The 23487-nt window shown below is 32.6% G+C and overlaps 1 long non-coding RNA gene across 1 annotated transcript in view; it reads right to left on the reverse strand.

Annotated features, from left to right (window-relative positions):
• LOC142870465 (uncharacterized) overlaps nucleotides 1-17393 on the reverse strand; it is a 118594-nt gene extending 101201 nt beyond the window's left edge. Inside the window, exon 1 of the long non-coding RNA XR_012918830.1 lies at nucleotides 17185-17393. This is a non-coding gene — a long non-coding RNA (uncharacterized LOC142870465). The remainder of the gene's footprint in view (nucleotides 1-17184) is intronic.
• Nucleotides 17394-23487: the final 6094 nt, after the last annotated feature.

The following is a 23487-nucleotide window of genomic DNA, read 5'->3' on the forward strand; positions in this document are numbered from 1 at the left end:
ATTAATGGATGAATGGATAAAAAAATATGACACATAAATGCAATGGAGTATTATTCAGTCATAAAAAAAGAATGAAATCCTGCCATTTGTTGCAACATAAATGACCCTGGGGAACATTACATTAAGTGAAATAGCCAGGCACAAAAAGCCAAAATATATCTGATCTCATTCATATACAGAATCTAAAGAAGTGGATCTCATACAGTAGAGAGTAGAATAGTGGTTAGCAGAGGCTGGGGAGGGGTGAGGAGAAGTAGGGATAGGGAGAGATTGGTCAATGGATACAAAGTTATAGTTAAATAGGAGAAATAAGTTCTGGTGTTGTATTGCACAGGAGTGATTATGATTAACAATATTATGTTATATATTTCACAATAGCTAGAAGAGGATTTAGCTATGTTTTCACAACAAAGAAATAATAAATGTATGAGGTAGTGAATATGCCAAATATTCTGATTTAATTATTATGTAATGTATACATGTATTGAATTATACCTCATAAGTATGTACAATTATTATGTGTAAATAAAAATAAATAAATTTCAAAACTACTCAAAGCAAAAGCAAATTAATGTTTATTATTTTTATTATTTAATTTTAATTTTAAATTACTTTTATATAGGGTTAGGTTATGTTTCAACTTGAATTAATGACCTCAACATTAAAAAAATGTGATTCTAGGAAAAAATGTATAGTATTTGAGCAATTTTATTATTTGGGATGAAGAGGATTTCTACAAATGAACCTCATGTTTCATATTATAATAAAACCAATCATTACCACTTTGAGAGTACTTCTAAATGTGTCAGGAGGCAATTCTCCATGGGTCTCTTGCATTTGTTTATGTCTAGCCATCAGAGGCACTGATAATCTTTTGTGCTGGACTAACTTTTGAACTATATTTGTCTTGTAAAATAAAAATATTTTCTCTGTTTGGACCAGAGGTGTTGGTCTATCTGTCTATCTACCTACCTATCTATCAATCATCTATCTTCTCTCCATGGTAAAGTTTGCAGAGGTAGTGGGCAGGTTTGTTTAAAGCCCATTATAAATGATCAGGATTTCCAAAGCTTAGGGTTAAGAAAGCATCCCACTCTGAAATGGTGTGTATAACATGTGAATTACCTATTCTTTGAACATTTAGTGTACTCATTTGTATAAAATCTATTATCTCTCTATAATATATATATAAGCAAATCGGGATAACTTTTCTGTAAGTTAATTTTATTTTTCCATTTTTAACATAGATTGGCAAATATATGTTATTTTATATTATGGCTACTTTTATAAGCATTGATTATGAAGAACTATTTAAAAAAAATTATTAGAGACAAGATCTGTCTCTCTTGCCCAGGCTGGAGTGCAGTGGTGTTATCATAGCTAACTGCAGCCCCGAACTCCTGGGCTCAAGTGATCCTCCAGCCTCAGCATCTCAAGTAGGTAGCATCACAGGGCTGATATATAGATATAGATATAGATATAGATAGATATAGATATAGATATAGATACAGATATAGATATAGATAGATAGATATTAGAGAGAGATAATAGATTTTATACAAATGAGAACACTAAATGTTCAAAGAATAGTAATTCACATGTTATACACACCATTTCAGAGTGGGATGCTTTCCTGACCCTGATGCTTTCCTAACCACTATGCCCAGTTAATTTTTTAATTCTTTTGTGGAGACAGGCTCTCACTATGTTGCCCAGCTTGGTCTCCAACTCCTGGTCTCCAACTCCTGGCCTCAAGTGAACCTCTTACCTTGGGCCTCCCAAAGTTCTGGAATTACAGGAATAAGCCACCATGCGCAGCCTGAATAACTATTTTTATAAGCACTCAATAATTAGCAAAAATAATTATATAGAAAAAGAAATTCTATATGTATTTGAACTTACTCATTGCTAGATGTTAACATATTGTAGTTTTGAGGCTATATGCCATTTTTTCCTTTAGCTTTATTTAGTTAAAGATGAATCTTTTTTGGAAATTGCTTTGTCTTGCAAATATCTTAATGCATGAGCTATGTAACTCTCATTTAAAAGGATAATGACTTTACTTTGAATCAATTTCTATTGCCTGCAATATAATTTAAGGAAGTCTAACAAACAATCTCAGTTATAAAATGGTAAAAAGCAGCTGTGTTTTACCATGTTAGTTTTTTAACATTCCACTTCTGATTCTGCAGGACAAATTTGCTTTAGCAACTCACTCAACAGGCAGATCGTTCCCTAAAAACTCTTTTCTTAACATTCCATGGGTGATCATCAGCTTCTTGAACCTAGCTGTCTACCTTGCTGTTTTGCATGTAGGGCTAATCACCAATTCTCAAATTATCAAAAAATAATGTGTGGGTGTCTGTGTGTGTGTATATGATTTACATGATGCATTTATTTATTTATTTATTTATTTTTGATGCATTTATTTTAAAAGCTATTACGAACACTTGGGTTAAAGTTTTGGTGTTGAAATGGCCCTTTTATTTCTAATTAGTCAAGGAAACCCTACAACTGCTCTTGTAGTATTTTCTCCTTGCTATTTTGATTTCTGTGTAGACATTTTAGTTGACCCCAATGTCTTCCTGCCTTACTTTTATTTCTATTTCTATATCTTAAATCTCCATTCACTTCAATGCCACAGTATTTTTAAAGTTTTATTCATACTGAGGACCTTTAAATGTATATAAACTATACTCCTTTTGGAGGTGCACACGGCTATATAGAACTTAGCATAACAAAACCTTTGTTTTAGTTATAATCATTTTTAAATAATTTAAATATTTTGTGAATTTCATATACCCAGGGCAATACTGCTAATGTGCTAATGTAATGTTTCCAAAATATAATTTGATTATGCTACTACTGAGAAGGCACTGAAAAAATTTCACCTTGGCAGCAGTGAGCATATCTAACATGTAGGTACTGGTTTCTAAATATCCTCTTCCTTGGGGCCAGGCATGGTGGCTCACGCCTGTAATCCTAGTACTCTGGGAGGCCAAGGCAGGTGGATTGCTCAAGGTCAGGAGTTTGAAATCAGCCTGAGCAAGAGTGAGACCCCATCTCTACTAAAAATAGAAAGAAATTAATTGGCCAACTAAAAATACACAGAAAAAATTAGCTGGGCATTGGTGGCGCATGCCTGTAGTCCCAGCTACTTGGGAGGCTGAGGCAGAAGGATTGCTTGAGCCCAGGAGTTTGAGGTTGCTGTGAGCTAGGCTGATGCCATGGCATTCTAGCCAGGACAACAGAATGAGACTCTGTCTCAAAATATAAATAAATAAATAAATATCATCTTCCTTCAAAGGAAGAAAGGTTCTAAGTGATAAAAGGTCCCAAATTAACAAGTGTTAAAAACAACCACTAGTATTTGGTATAAGAGTTTCAAAATGGAAAGAGACCTAATACCAAAGATGAAATGAAGAATGTGAAGGTAAGAGCCTTTCCTTAAGAACTCTAAATATTTAAGGCTAAGGCATTCCCACGGAGGCCTGTCATGTTGACTATCATAGAGATGCCTGTCTCAAGAGAATCATGGGGTATCTTTTGTCAAATGGTGTAAACTATGATTTGATAAATCAATGCTTTTGTAGCCACAGCATGCTGGCCAGTCCCAATAAAGCTTATGATTCTATATGTTTTCTACATAGCTTATGATTCTGTATATTGACTATCTAGAGTTTTGGATCTGAGTCAGGTCAGCTAGTGACTCCATACTCTGGGATGATGCTATTCATTTCTGGAAGTTGACATTTTTTCATGTGCTATAGCAGGGGCTATTGGGCCACCTATCTCTTCAAAAATGTAGCTCACCCTTCCAGCGAACTGTGCTGGGCTTTGACACATGGCAGCAGAGTTCACAGAATAGCAAGAATTTAAGCCCCTATGTGCAAGTGTTTGTACAAGCCTCTGTATATGTTATGTTGGCTTATATATAATTTGTTAAGGCAAATCTCAAGTCATTCATTGATCAGAATAGAGGGGAAGTTCCACATGGCATATATAAAGAAGGAAATAATCCATTTGCATTTTTGTAATTTATACAATTTTATAATCTAAAAATACTGTTTTTATTAATTTTATGATGACAATTTAGCCAATATATTTTCATTATTTCCCTACATGAAGAATATCATTTTGTTCTGCTTTATTTCAAGGTTTTGTCTTTATCTCCATATTTCAGTATTTTGACTATCATGTGTCTATCTGTGGTTTTCTCTGTATTAATCCTGTTGGTGTTTTCTGAGCTTCTTGATCTGTGGATTTAATATTATGAATTTACAAAATGATCAGCCAGTATCTCTTAAATATTATTCTCTGTCTCAAGTTCTTTCTACTGTTCACCTAGCATTTCATTTAGATATATGTTAGATGGCTTACTACTATCCCACGTTGCTTAAAGCTTACCTCAACATTTTCAATCTATCATTGGTAAATCAATTTGAAAATTTCTATTACCTTGTCCTTGAGTTCACAGATTTATTATTAATTCTTTAATCTCCTATTAAGTCCATCCATTGAAATTTAGATTTCAAATATTTTTCAAGTTTATAATTTTCATTTTATATATTTCTTTTTCCAGATTCCACTACTCTCATGACATCTTCCATTGTGTGGACAATCTGACCTCTCAGTCCCCAGCCCATTAAATTAGCCTCCTTCTACTTGAGCTCTTATTCCTCAATAGCCTTGTGGACTGTGGAATTCCTTCAGAGGAAAGTGAGATAAATGTGTATTTGTGTTTCCCTCATTTCAAGATCCATTTCAGCTCCAGTTTCTGCCTGCTTTTGTTTGTTTCCCAGTACCTTCAAAGAGTTTTTAGTGTGATGGATTCTTTTCCAAAGTTTATACTTGTTATGGGCAGGAGAGTGAACCTGATGTGAGGTATTTCTTGGAAACCAGAAGTTCAGAGACATATATAATTTCCCCCAAAATATTGAATATTAATTTATAGCTCTTAGTTAATATAAATAAGCATTATAGAATGGTGTTTGCGTATTTATCTATAGGCAATCTCCTGTTTATTTCATAAAATATAGTCCTAGAAGGGAAATGTAATGATTAATTTTATGTGTCAACTTGACTGGGCCACAGATATCCAGCTATTTGTCTAAACATTATTGTTGGATGTAGTTGTGAGAGTGTTTGTGGAAGAAATTAGCATTTTTATTGATAGACTAGGTAAAGCAGACTGTCCTCACTAATGTGGGTAGGCATCATATAATCCTTTGACAGTCAGAGATAGAACAAATAGATGGAGGAAGATAGAATTCTCTATCTCTGCCTAATTGCATGAGCTGAGATATCAGTCTTCTCCCGCCCTTGGACTGGAACTTACACCATTAGATTTTGGTTTTCAAGCATTCAGACCCAGACTGGAATTTATAGCACTGTCTTCCCTGGTATTCTAGCTTGGAGATGGTAAATAGTGGGTCTTCTCAGCCTCCATAATGATGTGAACCAACTCCTTATAATAAATCTCATTCTGTCTCTGTCTCTCTCTCTTTCTATATATATATGTATGTATATACATATATATATATTTGTATATACATATTATTGATTCTGGAGAATGCTGAATAATACAGGGAACTCCTGGATTAAATATATAAATATGTAAAAGCCTATCAATTCATATTGGTACATATTGTTAAATTATTTTCTAAAATGAATTCATGAAATTACATTCTCCTACAGCAGCCTGATGACAGTTCCAAGACATCCTCATTACATTAAATATTCTCATTACATTATTCTTGAGAGATATTGTAGATTAAATTATCATTGTAGCTAAACATTGGTTTGATATTCAGTTTTATTTACTTTATTATTAATAAGGTGAGGCTATACTAGCCTTTTGTTTTCTATGGATTGTCAGTTGGCTAGCAGGTTTTCTAAGATAGTAAGAACTGAATGTACAAACCAGGTATTTCATTCACATGTTTGCTTTGAACAAATCTTGTTGTTTTTATCTTGTCAAAATTCTAAAATTTTCATAATCAACCCAGTTGACAGCATTTCAGCTTGGGATTCTCAGAAGGCATTTTATGGTGGGAAATAATTCAGCAACTCTAACCTGACAGTTGCCATTAGGTCAGATGACTGGAACAAAAGAAGTGACAGAATGATGAAGCAAGACCAAAGCTGCTAAAGTAGTTACTCATATTTCCACACCTGGTTAAACACAGTAAAATGGAAGCAATGCTTTTGATAGAAAGTGTGTAAAGAAGAGGACACAATGTGACATTTCTCACTACCAGATAGGGTTGAATCTGCAGAGGACAATTATTTTTTCTCCTGAATTATACTTCCCATTTAGTTAGTTGCTGGTAACTTGCAGGATGCGTTAGACTGCAGAACAGGCCAGGGAAATAAGGTTTGTTCTAGGTAAAAGAAGCTGAAATAATATTAAAGTAATACTTTATCTTTAGTGCTATTAGCATTAAATCATAGATACTTTAATTCAAAAACCAAATATTGAACACCAACTATGTGTCAAACATTTTTGCTCAGTGGTTTTCTGCATGTGATTTCAATCAATCCACATAATGAGGCAATTAGCATTTTTATCAGCATAATTAGTATCTATGTAAAGGAAAGAAACTGAGGTCCTGAAGTGCATACTCACTCATCACGTTCACATAGATAATGTAAGTTCAGAATTTCATCTTGTATCAGCAACTTTTAAATTAGAAACCAATAGCAACTTTATTATATAACACTAATAAAAACATATAGAAATATAACTCCTAGATATAGACTGAAGCTGTTTCTCATTTTAATGTGACTGACCTTGAATTTTTCTTGTATGTATGTATAATTATACATTACATATATGTATATATATCCTGTGGTTTGAAAATGTCTCAAAATTCAAGTGTTGTCAGTGTGATAGTATTAATAGTAAGAGGTGGGCCCTTGAAGAGGTGATTAAGCCAAGAGGGCTCCTCCTTTATGAATGAGATTCAAACTCTTAAAATGAGGTTTCATGCAGCATCTGTTTTAGTTTGTTCTTCTATCTTCTGCCATGTGAAGACACAGCATTCCTCTGCTTGGGAGGATGCAGCCTTCACCAGGCAACCAAATCTTCTGGCACCTCGATCTTGGACTGCTTAGCTTGCAGAAGTGTGAGATATTTCCATTCTTTATAAATGATTGAAGTCAGGTATTTTGTTATAGCAGCACAAATAGAGTAAGAAAACACATAAAAAATTATACATATGTACATATTTTTTTAACCCACATGCTTCCAGATCTATCAAGCTATCATATCAGCTCATAGATGCAAATGACATTACATTTGGAATAATATCCAATTCTGAATGACTTGGAAGCCTTCTTTGGAGTTACTGCACAACTATCTCTTTTTCCCAAAAATATCTGAGAGCTCAAGGGGAAGACTCACTTGTCCTCAGAAATGACTTAGCATGTGCTAAGTGATGGTTCCTTGTCAACATCTCCTGGACATCTTTAAGCATTTGAGGGCACTCTGCCATCATGCTCACTATGATTTTTGATTAGCATTAGCCACCTTGTAAAGGGAAGAATTCTTATAGTAACAAACAAGGCTGTATTTTCTTCAATCCCTTCTGCTTTACCAGAATTCTGTAATTTTATATTTATTGTAGTAAAATAATCCCCTTTCTCAGTTTCCTCTTTCTTTAGACAGTTTATATTTTCCCAACTATGAATCCAAATATAATTACTTCACAAAAACCAGGGAAAGAAGTTTAAAAGGGAGGATAGTCAACACTATCAAATGCTGAACAAAAGAGGTAATCTAATTAAAAGTATTAGAGGTTACTTGTGACTTCAAAGCATGAAATTTCAGTAGAGTAGTAGGAACAAAAGGCAAATGAGAAGAGAAACTAGAAGCAGGAGTACAAATGACATTTAAATATTTGAATGTAAAAAGGGGGAGAAAAACAGCATGGTAGCTCAAAAGAAAGGCAAGCTTGAGAGGAAGGTTTTGTTTTTTTAAAATATAGAATGAAGAGACGGTTTCAAATAACCTTTGGGTCAAAGACAAGAAGTAACATTAGGGAAGAAATTGGAGCATTAAGACAAGGCTAAGGGCAACTGATGGAGTAAGGCCACGAAGAAATAGGGAAAGGTGGGAGCAACAGTACAGTAGGAATGTTAACCTGGAATAGGGCAGTATAAGAAAAGAATGGTCTTATTAAGTGGATGAAAAATCTCTAGAAGTTTCTAGTCAGTAAGAGACTTCTGAGTTTAATAATTACACAATTACATACTCACTTCTAAAAAAAAAAATTCAGTCTTTTATTGAACAAACAGCATGTGTATTGGACTGGATTAAAAATGTTTTTGAAGTTAGTAGATACCTTAGAACTCACTAGGTAGTGTTGGAATTCTGAGGTAGAAATTTTTTTTTTTGTTGAACAATGGAATATTATGAACTACATGTATGAAATTGAAGGTGGGAAAATACTTTTAAGGGTTGTATGTCTCCTGCTATAATAACAAAATTTCTTGAAATTTTAATCATGTAACTGCTTGTACATATGTTGTCAGCTTTATTTAGTTTGTGTCCATGACCTGTAAAGAATCTGCTTTTGAAAAGTCATCTTTAGGTGTCCTGTACAAAAGCAGAATTTGAAAATACAGTGAGAAATTTATTCTTTGCTTTTTTAGAAAAAAATCTGGGATAGGGAGGCAAAAATCCAGGCTCATGATTTTCATAGGCATGCTATGCTGTTTCTACTTCCTTAACTATATTTTCAAATTAAAAAAGATTTATGTGAGAAGTACAGTATAAACTACCTAGAAGTAAAGATAGTAAAACGTAAATGTTTTTCCCAGCTCCTTAACTTCCTATTGCTCATACTATATTTCTTACAAATATAATTTTTATTTTAATTTCATAATTAGTAAATAAATATTTTCACTTCAAAATTAAAAAATTATGTAATTACTTTTATGTTTTTCCTCCTCTTCTTCATTTCTCCCAACACAATTTTTAAAATGTCATTATTTATCTTAGTTTTTATATTTGTACTAATCTAATATTTAAAAAAAAATTCCAGTAGTATGTTTTTTCTTTCAGCTTGAAATATCTTTTATTTTAAGCTATTATACATGAGGCAATTTGTAAGCTATTCTACTTCTCACCATCTTTCTCTCCTCTCCTCTCATACTTTGTAAGCTATATTATTTCTCTATTTAAGAAAATATAATATTTGTATTCTTTCCTGCCAACCGTATGTTTACCTTTGTTATTTTCTCCTTACTCCTAGAATTACATTTGAAGATGCCCATTGCTGGTGGTCAACACTTTCACTAAAGTTTTTCCTGTCATATTTTTATTAGTTCACATTTATCCTCTAACAGTGTTATTAACAATAACTCATAAGAACAATAGCCTTTAAGCTCTCCTATTTTATAAGTAGTTTGTCAGTAGATTTATCACTTATTTTGTCTGATAGAAAATCCCTGGCTCATACAGTTTTCTTTGCTCATCTTTCTGTTGTTTCAGTACTGTGGGGCAGAGTGAGGCTAGCTTGGTTTTCTTATCCTAAAAGTCAAACCACAACGTATCCTGGTTTATACCTGATGTTCATCATAATTATGGGTGTCATATATTCATATATGGTATATACACGGAACATAATATACATCCATATACATGTGTACATATGTATGTACATATATAGATCATACGTGATATATATGTATACATGTGTAAATTGTTGATATATATATACACACACACACATATAAGATCTATGACACATAGAACAGTGCTGGGTACAGATTAGATAAACTCACAATTATTGTTTGACTGGTTGCCTCACCAGAAAATTGCCCAAAACAATGAAGCAAACAACATTGTACATATGTGCTGAATACCTTTTAGTTGTAAGTTAAAAGTCTGCAAACTCTGTTTTAAACTTTGTGAAAGTTGTTCAGTCTCTGAGAAATAGTTTCCTTGGCTATAAAGTGAAAGGTTAGACCATATGATATTCATGGCCAGCTCCAGCCTTTAAAACTTTCTGTTAAATTTTCTATTTTTTTGATTCCTTCACTGTTCTTTATAAGATTTCATAAAGTTATAGCAAAACAAACATACAAAACAATGATTTGAGATATTACTCTCTGGTTTCCCAATTCATGAAATTGTAATCTTCCTCACAGTGACTCTTTCACAGATTAAATCTTTCAGTCTTCATTTAGGTTGGTTTAGGAGAGTGAAAGTTTTCACACACAAGGAACCAAATGATTAGCAGTCTCAGGAGAACAGTTAAATGGACCATATATATGGCTCAGTAATTTTAGAAGATAAGACGATTTTCCATTGCAGACGTATTCTTTTTTTTTTTTTTTTTGCCTTAGCAGATGAATTGTAAAGGACTGGGGTTGGGATAGAAATATTAACTGGAAAATTACAATCTCCACTGTGACAATTATGATACTGATTTATTTGGTGAGGTTGGAGAAGTCATATGACTTGTCTGAGTTCTAATTTTGCATTCTGTAAAACTTTTTGTTGAGAATATTGGTGATGGGGCAGAGGGACAAGCTCAATGCCTTGCATATAACAGGAAAGGTCTTTTCTGAAATAAATGTCTTGTTGTGTGATACAAACAAAATTTTAGAAATAAATAAAGAAAAAAAAATGTTTAAAGGAATGCTTACCTTGGAATTCTTTTGACTCATTCTAGAATAGAGAACAAGGCATCCATTAAGCTGTGGGCTGAGGGAATGGTAACTGCTCAATATCCTTTTTCCAAATTATCACTGTTAGTAGCTTATGCCTAGTTTAAAACAGAGATCAATTTTTCCTGCATTTTCCTTTTTCCTTTTTTATAATGTAATGTACAGAAAAGATTAGTGTTGGTGGCAAGAGGTCAAAATAATACAACTTAATGTAGCCAGACCTTTAGACTTCCACTTCTTATAGAAGGTCAGCAATTTTCCTTTGCAAATGTTTTTTAACTTGATAAGGAGTGCAAAACACACAACTTTGGAAAAGATAAAGAAGAAAGTGATGTAACTGCAAAAGGGAAATTGTATTTGTGGTTGCTGGAAGGCAATCTAGGGAATGCCTAACAATGGCCAAAATAAAAATACAATCAATTTGGGAGATGCACGTGATCTTTGATGTTGTACTCACTTTCAACAAAGTGATTAGAGATTGGCTTTGTCAAGGCAGAAAAGAGAACAAATGAATAGTATATATCATAAACCTTCAACTCACAAAATGAAAACCAGTATTACATTGGCTTATAACATAAACCAATGAAAAGATACAAAAGAAATAGTCAGAAAAACTTTTTGTTGTTGTTGTTCTGACTTGGGTATGCCTCTTTAATGAATTGTGTCTGAAAAGAGGAACAATATTATAAATGTCTACCCACCCAGCTAAGAAAAAAGAGAATGAAACTCATTTATCTCAATTGTTTGATAAGCCAGAGATATTTTAGGCAGAAGTTATAAACTGATGGGATTTTTGTTTATCTGATGTGAATAATAAAAGGAAAATACTATATTCCAGACTTGCATACAGAAAGCAAACTACATTTGTCTATTAGCAAAGTAGCCTTTAATGTAGTGGCAGAATTTTAAAACAAGATTTAAGGAAATGTGACTATTTTCTGTGAAATTAAATAAACTTCACTATTGGAGATAAATACATTTTGAAGCTAGGGGGCTGATTTTCTTTTCACTGTGTAATGAGCATGGATAAAATAACCTTTAATACATGGCAAGCTACAACAATATAGCTTATGAGTGGTTTTGGAGCTCAAGACAGTGAATATTTTGTAAATCTTACCAATTCTTCAAATGTGAGGTCCATGTTGCATCTCACTTCTGTAGGAGCCATCTGTTTTAAAGACAATGTTCCTCCCAGGTGAGAAAGGACTTAATTTGTTCAATGGTAAGCAAATGCAATATCCTTTTAGAAATATCATGTCATAAATCTAGTTCCATGTTTATTAAAGAAGATTCAGGGAATGCAAGTTCTGCAACATTTTCTATAAATAAAAGGATGCCAAAGTCAAATAATTTCAGAAAATGTTGCATATCGTGCCTCCAATAGAAAGTCACATTTATGACTTAGAGCATATTAAATGATCTAAGGTATATTGTAGTAAATATTCCTATTTGTAAGGTTGTAGAAGATATTATCCAAAGAACATAGTTTTAAATTATTTTCTTGTGTTTTGTGCATAGCAGTTTCAATACAAGTCCCATTTATTACAAACAGTATGATTAGAGAGAACACAAAAGAATGACTAAATAAATGTTCTATGGATTCAAATATGGAATAAAATATCTCTGCTCCTTCTTTAAAGATATAAGAATGAGTCAAGAACAGATTTGTATATGATAAAATATGATGGAGATAGAAATAAGGAACTGGGATGATGAAATAATATCACTTTATATTTATCTATCTTGTCAAGCAGACATACAAGTTGTTTCCATTTCTTTAGGGAATCTTTTTATTGTAGCTAGATAATGTGACCATTTAGAATATAGTAATTTAGCTGCAAGGACCATTCTGTCTCTTGAAAGAGAAACTGTGATTACATGTATATTAAAAAAGTCTTTTTAAAAAATGAAATAAAATGTTTTGTTATAGGTCACAAAATGTGACAGAGGGTTAAAGTGAATTAAGTTTTATATCTTTTAAGAAAAAAATTAAATTTGAATTTATTTTATAATTTAAAGTTGCCAAATCTCAATAGCTGGAGAATAAAACATCAATGGGGTAGAAAATCTTTTTAAAAATAGAATTTATAGTTTTTGAAGAGGCACAGAAAATTTCTATAAATAGATAAACAAAAAGTATATAATGAATATGTGATCATTCAGTGCATTTTATGGTTGAATGATGAAAGGAATTTGGGGGAAGAATTTTTATAAGAAAAGAGTTGCTTTAAAAATTTAAGGAACTTACTAGATAGGCACATGCTTTCCTGTTGGATTAAAGTTACATCTGAATTTTAAAATGCCATCAGCAAAGAGCTACATGTAAATTAAGACAATACTAGAGGATCTGAACATAAATGTATTAACCTGATCAAAGTAAACTTTTCCAAAAATTTGTTATTTGATAAAAAGAGTTTTTAAAAATGTTTTAAATAAAATTTAATTTTTAAAGTTAAATTTAAAATAATTAAATTTATTAAATTAAAATTTAATTTAATTTTGAATAAAAATAATTTTTATCATGATATCCTCTTATAAATCATGATTTATTTCTTATACAAAATGGAAATCTTTAAAAACATGATTGAAGTTTTAATTACATTTAAAATTTCAATTATCTCTAATGTTTCATATAACCAAATGCTTATCATAGCAAATATATATGGTTAGGGTAAAGGGATCCAAGATAATTGTAATATGTTGGTTATTAATAATATCTCTCTGGTTTTCTTTACTTGACAATGGTATCCTTATTGTTACATACAAAATGAAGTATATGTTCTATCAGAGTGTCATAGACAATCATTAAAAGCATTGAATAATTCCATTTTGAGGTATATGTTTATGTTTACATAAATATCCTCCCTCATGCAAATCTCTAATGTAAGAAAAAAGGTCCACCTTTTTTTCAGGTATCTTAGTTTGTTCTGGTTCCTATAACAAAATACCATAGACTAAGTAGCTTATAAAAAATAGAAATTATTTCTCATATCGCTAGAGGTTGGCAAGTTCAAGGTCAAGGCACTAGCAGATTTGGTTCCTGGTGAGAGTCCCCTTCCTGGCTCATACCCAGTTTCCTGTTTCAACATATACTTGCTGTTTCCTTATACGATGGAATAGATAGATGAGCTTCCTTCTACCTATTTTTATAAAGGCACTAAACCCATTCATGAAGGCATAACCTCCCAAAAGGCCCTACCTCCTACTACATATCTTTAAGGATTAGGATTTCAACATATAAATTTTGTGAGGATATAAACATTTACATTCACACTAGAAAATCAGTATATTGACAGAGAGAATAAATTGGGAATTTTTTCACACATACTCCAGAATGCATTTTTAATTAAAGATAATATTTATGTTTAAAGTTTGAAAAATTCCAATAAACACCTTTACTTTTTGAAGAATTTTAATAAACAATTATGATTTTGCCGAAATATGGATCCACTAATCTTTCTAAAGATTTTCTCCATAGAAAATAATGAAATAAATAACATGTTTTAAAATTTAAAATAATTTTAGGATATTAATGTATACACCAAATTAAACTTAATTTTTTAATTAGAATTCAGGTACTTACTATTTCAGACCTAAAAGTTTTGCTCACTTTTGTTTTGCTTTGTTTTCAGGTTGTCCTATGAACTTAATAGTTTGATCTACTATCTAAAATGCATTACATTTGTTCAAGATCAAAAATATTTTTTTGTTTTTGTGTACATTTCATTTTTTATTACTTCAGTGGCTCCGTAAGTATATATCATTACTATTTTACAGAACCAAGCACAAGCCAAGGTAAGGGAATTTTTCAGTGACACACAAGTGGGGAGTATGAAGTTCTAGAGCAGGCTAGTAAAATCATATCCAACTTCTTAGTTGAAAAGATTTCGCTGTCATGTTATTTCTATAAACCTAAAGAAAATTCTTCCTTACCAATGAAATACACATGCTCACAGACAGAAATTCAAATTACATCACACCATATCCACTCCTATTTTCCCTGTTCCAACCACTAGAATCTCCTACCTGGATTAGTGAAAGAGACTCCTATCTATCTCCCTGCTTCTCCTATGTCCACGCTTACCCTCCTCCAAATATTGATTCACAGAGTAGCCACAAAGATACCTTAAAAGTATAAATGAAACCAGGTCACACCTAAGCTCAAAATCTTCCATTTTGCTCATTTCACTCGAGTTGAAGTGAAATTCCCTACAGTGCCTTACAAGGCTCTTCCTTAACCTCCCTAACTTATCTTCAACTATTCAACTTATTATGCTTTCATCATACTTGCTTCATTGTTATTCTTGCAATTTACCATATACCCTCTCACCTCAGAGATATGTCGTAGGCTTTTGTTTCAGGCTGGAATCCATATCCCTCAGATAGCTACACTTTGCTCACTTCCACAAAACCTTTGATCAACCATCTCCTTCTTAGTGAGGTCCAATCTGACTGCCTTAATGAAAATTGGACCTGCACCCAGCCAACCCTCCTGATCACCCTTCCCTTACTATTAATATATTCCCATTCCTTTTAAAAAAATAAATTAACAAGGTTATTGAGGTATAATTAAATACCACAAAATTCACCTGTTTTAAGTGTATACTTCAATGATTTTTTAGTGTATTTATAGAGTTGTGCAACGATAAACATAATCTAATTTTAAAACATTTTCATAACCCTAAAAAGAAACCTCGTGCCCATTTACAGTCATTTCCTGTTCCCAAACCCAGCCCTAACCAACTGCTAATTTATTTTTCACTTGTATAGATTTGGTTTTTTGGACATTTAATACCAATCCAATCATAAAACACTTTATATTGTGAGTGGCTTCTTTTACTTAGCATGATGTTTTTGTGTTTCATCCATGTTATAGCATGTATCAGCGCTTCTTTTCTTTTCATTGCTGAGTAGTGTTCCCTTATATGGATATACCTCATTTTTAAAAAATGTATTTTCTAGTTGATAGACATTTGGATTGTTTCCACTTTTTGAGTACTAGGAGTATTGAAGTTCTGAACTTCCCTTTGCAACTTTTTGTTTGGACATATGTGCTCATTTTTCTTAGTCTCCTTTTTTACAGCATTCATCACCTTTCTATATATCTAAATGTGCTGTTTATCTTGTAAATTATTTGTTGCCCTTCACCAACTACTAGAATCTAAATTCAAGGATTTCTGTAGCTTTTCTCTGAGAGCTCAGAAGAGTTCTTGGTATATGGCAAGAACTCGAGATGTTTGTTGAATGAATAAAGCAATGTTTACCTGCACTTCTGTTTCCAGATAACACATATATTTTGGAGCAGCATATTTCTTCATGCTTCCACTTTTATATCAAATAAGTATTTAACATATTCTATGCTATAGGAATTCATGTTAAGGTCAATGTGTTTAAAAACAGCTAGGACAGAACATTATGCTCAAAATGGTCACACTTGGATAGTGGAGACATATATGTAAGGAACAACTACCAAATGATAAAAGGAACTGTGGTAAGCAGAATAGATTCCCAAAGATGTCCACACTCTAATCCTCAGATTTTGTGAATATGTTATATTATGTAGCAGGGGTGAATCATGGTTACAGATGGATTTGAGGTTGCCATTCAGTAGATGTTAAAATAAGGAGATTACCCTGGTTTATCTGGTGGATCCAATGTAATCGCGGTGTCCTTTACAAGTGACTGAAAGAGGCAGAAGTGTCAGAGAAGGTGACAGATAATGGAAGCAGAATGTAGGAGTGATAAGATAGGAGAAAGATTCAACCTAGCATTGCTGGCTTTGAAGATGGAAGGGTGAAGATTGCCGTCTTCCTCTTAAAGATGGAAAAGCTAAGGACACAAATTCTCCCACAGAGCCACTAGAAAGAAATACAACCCTGAGAAACCTTTGATTGTTAGCTCAGCCAAAACCATATCAGACTTGATCTCCCGAATTGTAAAATATTATATCTGCATTGTTTTAAGCTACTACATTCAGTGATAGACAGTGATAGACACTCACACAGGAACCATATTACTATCTAGATGAGAGAATAACAGGAGGGGCCTGAATCCCCATGATGTTTATTAAGCTCTTGCTCTTGGGTGTACTATCTTCAGCCCAAAATAAATTTTCAAAGAAGCAGGAGTCACGGTCTCTGCTCTTGAAGAAAAAGTTTAGAAACTCATCAGCGTTTCCAATGGGAAAACACGACCATATGGCAGAGATGTTAGAAGCACAAAATTGTGCCAACAGGATAATCAACCATCATTTACATGGCCAGCCATCCCAGAGAACTGGCAAGCAAGGAGCATCACTGGAGCAGCTGTTGCCATGGCCCCAAATCCTATGAAAGTGACTAAAAAAGAAACAAAACAAGCAAACAGAAACCCTCAGAGATCTTGAACTTGTAAAATTGAGAGGCAGCATGGTGTAATCAAAGGGAATATGGAGCTACCTTAGACCATCTGGGTACCGATCTCAACTCCACACTGCTATAGGTTTGTGACCTTGGGCAAGTTACTTACCACCATCTTTTGCTTTATCTCTAAAATGAAGTTAGACCCTTCCAGCAGATATTCTCTGGGAACTGGCTGAGATCACTTTCAAAGTAAATTAAGTTTCCTTTTGCTTTCTTTTCTTTTTCTTTATTTTCTTTTCTCTTTTTCTCTTTCTCTTCCCTTTTTTCTTTTCTTATTTTCTCCCTTCCTTTCTTCTTCTCTTCCTTCTTTTTTTCTTTTTCCTAAAAAACAAAACATTTATAATAAAGGACAGTTTTAGTTCATGAAAAAAGTTTATGTGCATGATTTACTTAAGATTATTCAAAACAAAGTACTATCTACTTTATGCAAGACTATTTTATACCTTTATGTTAGCACCTGCTCATATATGCATACATAGGTGTACATATGTAATTATATAATTTATCTAGAGAACATTTACATTTATAGAGAGACTATGTATGGAGTGAATATATTTAAAAGTACCATAAAAGGATCTAATACATAATTGGGAAAAAAAGGATATTTTGACATGGCCACTGTATTATTAGTCAGGGTTCTCAAGAGAAGCAGAACCAATAGGATATGTTTGTGGATATATATAATTGTGATTATACTGATATCTACATATGTGGATATATATGTTTGTGGAGATCTGTTTCAATCTAATAGTCAGCAGGCTTGTAACCCAAGAATAGCCAATGTTTCAGTTTGAGTCAAAAAGCAGAAAAAGATCAATGTCCCAGCTCAAGAAGTCAGGCGGAAGGAGTTCCCTCTTATGAAAGGAAGGGTCATCCTTTCTGTTCCATTCAGGCCTTCAACTGGTTAGATGAGGCCCACCATATTACAGAGGGTAATCTGCTTTATTCAGCCTACAGATTCAAATGTTAACCTCACTCAAAAACACCCTCACAGACACACTCAGAAAAATGTTCCACAAAATGTCTAGGAGCCCTGTGGCTGAGTCAAGTTGACACACAAAATTAACCATCACAGCCACAAATCATTTCAAATACACTGTTTTTTTTTTTTTTCTGTTTCTGTGTTGTTGAAATGAAATATTTCAGAAATGATAGAACTTAAACAAATTTTAACTATATCTAGTCAAACTCCATCATTTAAATATAATGAAAATGAGACAGTGTTGGAATTAGAAGTCAGTGTTGCTTTTGTCTTCCATTTTTTTTCCTCTGCAATCTTGGGCCTAATTAGAATCTATCTATTAATCCGATTGAAAGTTTCAATCAGAAACTTTAGGGGATAAAGAATGTAAATCACTTGAATGGATAGAAATAGATTATAGTAGAACTAGTTAAATATACTTCTTAGTTTACCTAAAATGTGTTTTATTTTAATCTTGCTAAAAAAATTCTTCAAATGTAGAGTCATCTTCTATCTTGGTTAAGTCAGTAGATAAACTGATCATTTTTTTATTTATACAAAATTTTAAAGAGCTTTGAATTTATTATCTTTATGTGCCTCATGTCTTGCTTCTTATGGAAAGTAGATGTTAATGAATGAATTGTAAATATCTCCTGATCTAGGTTATTCTCTTAATATTCTCTGTTGGATAAATCTCATGTATGAGACTGTTTTCTCATGATTTGTCCTCTTTTTGATAAAATAAAGCATGTTTATTAATTGAAAAGTTTAGTTATCAAGTTTGTTAGTATTTTTATTCATTTGAGTCATATTTTTAACAGTTATAGGCCAGGCGCGGTGGCTCACGCCTGTAATCCTAGCACTCTGGGAGGCGGAGGCTGGCGGATTGCTCAAGGTCAGGAGTTCGAAACCAGCCTGAGCAAGAGTGAGACCCCATCTCTACTATAAATAGAAAGAAATTAATTGGCCAACTAATATATATAGAAAAAATTAGCCGGGCATGGTGGCGCATGCCTGTAGTCCCAGCTACTCGGGAGGCTGAGGCAGAAGGATTGCTTGAGCCCAGGAGTTTGAGGTTGTTGTGAGCGAGGCTGATGCCACAGCACTCACTCTAGCCTCTGCAACAAAGCGAGACTCTGTCTCAAAAAAACAAACAAACAACAAAAAAACCCAGTTATAACAAAATTTGCAAATATATCACTAATGGCCAAAGATAGATAAAAGAAGTGGGTTGTATGAGGAAGGTGATATAGAGAGATTTGGGAACCAAAAAGAAAATAAATTTTTCTTTTGCTGAACTATTATAGAGGATTATATAACCTTAGATCCATGCTCTTGCCTTTTCTGGAGACTCAGTTTCTGCACTTTTTAAAGAAAGGCACCAAATGCCTACTTCCAAAATGGGCAATATAATGAAACATACAAGAGTCTGGGGCTGTGTAACCTTCAGAATATTTAATATTTATAACACTTAGTTCATTCAGATGTAAATTGGGAATGAAATAGAATATCTATTACACAAATAATAATGGCATTTGATCCTTACAACAAATAGGGTTTGATCCTTACAACAATCCTATTTGTTGTAAGGATCAAATGCCATTAGGTGTGTAAAATACTTAGCTTTGTTCTTTCCACAGAGTCAGTTTTCAATACATGTTAGCATCACCTAAGATTACGTTAGATCATTTGTGGTACATAGAATCAGAATTTTGGCATATAATAGACACTCAAAAAATATTAGGTTGCTTTCACTCATAATTTTTAGATAATTTAACTAAGGAATAAAAAAGTGCAATACATTAATTCCTTAATCCATGTTATCTTTAATTTCCTCTATTGTCATTCTAAAAGTAGTTTTGACATGAAAAACTAAAATTTTTCTTGAGATACTTTAATTCATCTTTAGCAAAGGAAAGACATTCTAAATTTTATTATGCTTTTTAGGACTGAAATGGGTCTTAATATCTCACAATCCTACTTCCAAAGTCATTGAAAATTCATTTTCAAACTTTTTTGAATGAATCTGGCTGATTTATGGCACCAAAAAATTGTCAGAAATCATAATGCTACCTTTCCAATTTTACTTAAGCCTAGATTTTATTAGTGATCAAAAGCTGTTAATTTCATGGAATTCTTTAGTGGTATTAGGGATACCCAAGAAAGAACTATTCATGCCACAGTAATACTGTTCTATTTTTGACCCAAGCTTTCATGGTCAATTTTCCATAGAGAAAAAAAGCATTTTGCTTTATCAGATAGATCAGGGGCTGCAATGGAGGGTGGGTAGGAGATATAGTTCTTAAATAGTCTATGTCACTATTACATGTAGCTTTAAAAGCACTGAGAATGTAAATGTTCTATTGCTAATGAAGAATAAATGAGAATATTTCATAATAAACAGATTTAGGCCATCAAAAATGTTATAACAATTCTCACAAATACCAATAAAAATATTTTAACAATGAAAAAACACTCTTCTTTAAAACATATAAGCATTTATTCTAATATATCTCTACAAATGTATTTATTAATATATAGTGAACATATTTAAGCAAAAATATTAGTCTCTTATTCAGATAGTATTTTGGGATTCAGTTTTTGTAGATAAAGCTTTATCATATTATTTTTTCTATTTTTTTTCATAGCTATATGAAAACTATATATTGTTTTCATGACTATATATTGTTCTTGACTTCCTGTGCTTAATAATATACTGTATAAGTCCATGTTTTTGCATATATCAAAGGTTAATTCATTCTTATTGCTATTTAATGGATTTTAACACTTTATTTTTATATATTTGTCTTTTAGTAATAGTGTTTTTCCTGAAATTCTTCTGTAAGTCTCTTTTGTATTATGTTTTTCTCTCAGGTACACACCAAAGAGTAAAATTACTACATTATAGGTTATGCTTATGTTTAAATACGGTAGGTGATCCCAAAATGTTCTGAAAAGTATCGGTAGTAATTTTTAAAATTTCCACTATCTAGTGTCTTATACGGACTCATAATCAGTTCTAGCATATTAAGGTATATATTTTAATTTTGAAATGGTTTACAGCTAGTACTATACAAAGTAAAGGAGTGAATACACTAGAGTAGTAATATTGATAAATAACTATGTGTTTATCCCATAAATGTTATGCATACATTCTTTACATTTAGTAAAACTGAATCTCTCAGGACACAGTCAACAATTATGCAGCCTGGTATTTCAAATCAATTAAATGGGCCTTTCAGTGTTTTCTGCAAAGTGTGTATCTTTGTCCCTTGGTATAATTTTGGTTTAGATCCAACTCTTTCGAGTACGTGCTTTTCCTCTTGAATTAAGTTAGCTACACTAGTGAAAGCACATTTGCTAGAATCTACTTCTAGTATCTCAAGTTGCATGTTTTTTTTTTTTCTTGTTTGTTTGTTTTGTTTGTTTTCTCTCTGTTGATGTCCAAAGCAATTTTCACAGATGCGGTTGCTTTTCTTCCACCTATAATTACTTCCTCTATCTTGGGCATGCAGATTACTAAATACCCCATTGTCTGAGATTGTCTATCAGAGATGCTGTCAGGTTTGACTTCTGCAGAAAGTACAAACTGAAATGATTTTCCTCTGATTGTTACTCAAACATAAGTTGGCTGCACGATGACATCAATTAAAAAGGTATCCATATACCTATAGACAGGAAGGTCCAGGATAATCTGGTTATGCTTTTCATCATTTTGTACATAAAAGTCAAGTTGAGGCTCATTTATTTTCAGGGCATTTCTATCTTCAATGTTCAAAGTTCTGAGTGTTTTCCCTTTCTTCTGTCAATCTAAATAACAAACAAAGAGAGATTTTCTAAAAAAAAAAAAAAAAACAAAAGCTTATTTCAGAATAAGGCATTACAGTGTGAAAATATGTGACTTAGTAAACTGTGAGTATTCAGGGAGGTAAAGGAAGACAAATATTTTTTAAAGGAAAAATGAGGAGGATTATTATGACTCTTCTGACATAGTTATCTATTGCTATAAGGATCAATAATAAGGGTAATGCTTGTCTGAGTTTTGGTAGACAGTTGCTGCTGGCCAGATGTCCTTGTAGAAGTATTTTTTATGTAATGTTGTGATGCCCTTTGTTCAAGGTTGTGGGTTTTTGCAGAATCTTTTGAGATAGTTTTTGTTATCAGGTACTTATGCATGAGGACCCTCACTTCACAGCTCTAATTTTTTTTCTTTTTCAACACGTGATTCTATTTGATTTTAACAACTCTAACACTTCTTTGTACCACTTAATTTTTCTCCGTCTTTCAACCTGGATTCAAAAGTAAACTCAGAGGACATATACCAGAATTCTAATCCTTCTCTATTTTCATCTAATTTATTTTGGTTGAGTTTCTCTTCTCATATTTCTAGTGTCTTGTGGTCTTTGTTCTCTAAAGAAAGTAGAACAGCAGCAATGAAATCTGTGTACTAATGTCTGTCAAAGCCTGGGTTACTTTTCTTATTGTCTTTTTTTATGCCAATCTTGAAGTTTTTCCTAAGCCACTTTACAGGGTTTTTGTTTTTTGTTTTTTGGGTTTTTTTTTTTTTTTTTTGGTTTATTTGAGACTGTACACATTTCTTGTTTAATTACTAGCTATTTCTGCAATTCCTCAATTGCTTCTGGTCTTCTATTCTTTACCAACCAACACTTCCATTGTTGAAGAGTTGCCACCACCAACTTCTTACAATATTCAAAGTCAGCACATCGGTTACTCATGAGAAAGAAGATATCCAAAGGCTCTATCAACATGTAATTTGTGTCATATCATGAAGTTCATGAACCTGAACAATAACTATTTTTGCTTCTCTTTCATTTTTCTCTTATTCTATGAGCACTTCTCTTTCATTAAATCTAAATTTGAATCTGCTGCTGGCAGATTGTGGGAAATGTAGTTTCCAAATTTCTAGAGACTGTGAGTCATGAGTGCAGAAAAGGAAGTAGGGATTATGGAGAGCTAAAGAAGCAGAGGTATCTCCTCTCATAATCATTGGTGGTGGTCCTCTTGTTGTAATTAACTTTCTAACAACACAAGAATAATATCATGCCTTCATCTAATGTGATGTAAGTGTCTCTTGTACTTGCATGCACTCACTCTTTCCCCACAAAGAAGCATAAGGTTTGATTAGTCATTATTTCCATATTTTAATGCTAATTTATTTTTTAATTCACTGAATAGTTCCCTTTGTATATACTTAAAATAAATAAATATTTTCAAACTCCATTTTTAGTTAAGGAGAGGTTAGCTAGCAGACAAGTACTTCCTCGTGGAACAATGAAAATATAGAAATGACAACATTTTAATTTTGAAGGCAAGAGATTCAGAAATAAGAGAAATTAAGAAATAGAAATTAAAAGTAGCTTGGACTACAGGCATACACTCCCACAACCCCAGCTAATTTTTTCTGTTTTTAGTAGAGACCAGGTCTTG

This window comes from Microcebus murinus, chromosome 4 (assembly GCF_040939455.1).
Source record: "Microcebus murinus isolate Inina chromosome 4, M.murinus_Inina_mat1.0, whole genome shotgun sequence".
NCBI classification, from domain to species: Eukaryota; Metazoa; Chordata; class Mammalia; order Primates; family Cheirogaleidae; genus Microcebus; species Microcebus murinus.